Raw genomic sequence first — 2,398 nt, 5'->3', positions numbered from 1 at the left:
AGAGATTTTCTCTGCCTCGTGATGGCTGGGTGTAGTGTGATGTCCTTAGGTTAGTTAGGTTTAAGTAGTTCTAAGTTCTAGGGGACTGATGACCATAGATGTTAAGTCCCATAGTGCTCAGGGCCATTTGAACCAATACACAGAGTACACTCCTGGAAATTGAAATAAGAACACCGTGAATTCATTGTCCCAGGAAGGGGAAACTTTATTGACACATTCCTGGGGTGAGATACATCACATGATCACACTGACAGAACCACAGGCACATAGACACAGGCAACAGAGCATGCACAATGTCGGCACTAGTACAGTGTATATCCACCTTTCGCAGCAATGCAGGCTGCTATTCTCCCATGGAGACGATCGTAGAGATGCTGGATGTAGTCCTGTGGAACGGCTTGCCATGCCATTTCCACCTGGCACCTCAGTTGGACCAGCGTTCGTGCTGGACGTGCAGACCGCGTGAGACGACGCTTCATCCAGTCCCAAACATGCTCAATGGGGACAGATCCGGAGATCTTGCTGGCCAGGGTAGTTGACTTACACCTTCTAGAGCACGTTGGGTGGCACGGGATACATGCGGACGTGCATTGTCCTGTTGGAACAGCAAGTTCCCTTGCCGGTCTAGGAATGGTAGAACGATGGGTTCGATGACGGTTTGGATGTACCGTGCACTATTCAGTGTCCCCTCGACGATCACCAGTGGTGTACGGCCAGTGTAGGAGATCGCTCCCCACACCATGATGCCGGGTGTTGGCCCTGTGTGCCTCGGTCGTATGCAGTCCTGATTGTGGCGCTCACCTGCACGGCGCCAAACACGCATACGACCATCATTGGCACCAAGGCAGAAGCGACTCTCATCGCTGAAGACGACACGTCTCCATTCGTCCCTCCAGTCACGCCTGTCGCGACACCACTGGAGGCGGGCTGCACGATGTTGGGGCGTGAGCGGAAGACGGCCTAACGGTGTGCGGGACCGTAGCCCAGCTTCATGGAGACGGTTGCGAATGGTCCTCGCCGATACCCCAGGAGCAACAGTGTCCCTAATTTGCTGGGAAGTGGCGGTGCGGTCCCCTACGGCACTGCGTAGGATCCTACGATCTTGGCGTGCATCCGTGCGTCGCTGCGGTCCGGTCCCAGGTCGACGGGCACGTGCACCTTCCGCCGACCACTGGCGACAACATCGATGTACTGTGGAGACCTCACGCCCCACGTGTTGACAATTCGGCGGTACGTCCACCCGGCCTCCCGCATGCCCACTATACGCCCTCGCTCAAAGTCCGTCAACTGCACATACGGTTCACGTCCACGCTGTCGCGGCATGCTACCAGTGTTAAAGACTGCGATGGAGCTCCGTATGCCACGGCAAACTGGCTGACACTGACGGCGGCGGTGCACAAATGCTGCGCAGCTAGCGCCATTCGACGGCCAACACCGCGGTTCCTGGTGTGTCCGCTGTGCCGTGCGTGTGATCATTGCTTGTACAGCCCTCTCGCAGTGTCCGGAGCAAGTATGGTGGGTCTGACACACCGGTGTCAATGTGTTCTTTTTTCCATTTCCAGGAGTGTATAACAGTTTATGTAACTGAGAGCCAAGGACATACGCTGCGGCGTTTATTATAATTAATGCAGAGTTATACAGGTATTCACTACTTTTGCGTTTATATTTAGAAGTACAAGTCAGGTTTACCCGCTATACGCTCACAGATGACCAGATCACGCGGAACTGGAGTATGGGAAAGCTTGAGCTGGTGGTAGAATATGGCCGTTGGCTGGTACAGACAGCGGGGACTTTCGTACAAACAGGTGGCAATATGAATATCTTCAAATACTCATTATTAATAACTTAATAGAAAACAACGCCGACCACGCTGGAAACCTTACTCAGACCGACGTTCTTATTTCTATTGCCGATTTATTAAAAAAAATCATTTAAAAACTAAAGAAAAGAATAGTGTTAACGTAACGAGAGTCGGCGCCTGAGGAACTTGTATGAGAATTCGTTAGCGTTAGACAGTCTGTGTCGGTGTTCTCTGAAGCAAACATTAGACATCGGAGCGTAAATACGTTAGAATTCTGTATGCAAGAAGCTATAGAATCTATGATAAATGTCGCGGGCAATTTTTGATGTCACACAAAGTAACTTTTGCTACTACCAGACGGTGACATTAACTGACTTGAAATAAAGAAATCCAAATGGGCATTTGTCCTATTGGTTTTTTTCTGGCATTCTGACATTAGAATCCAAGATGGAGACCGAAGATGGTAGACCTGAGAATACTTGAGCAGCTGGCGTGGCTGCCAAGTCTGCCAAAACCCAGGTTTCCTGCGCTTCCCCGAGTCCTGTGACATCACAATCCAACATAGCGAACATGAGGAAAGTTGCACAGCCTGCCTGA

This window comes from Schistocerca cancellata, chromosome 1, assembly GCF_023864275.1.
Source record: "Schistocerca cancellata isolate TAMUIC-IGC-003103 chromosome 1, iqSchCanc2.1, whole genome shotgun sequence".
NCBI classification, from domain to species: Eukaryota; Metazoa; Arthropoda; class Insecta; order Orthoptera; family Acrididae; genus Schistocerca; species Schistocerca cancellata.
This window is presented reverse-complemented; position numbering follows the sequence as displayed.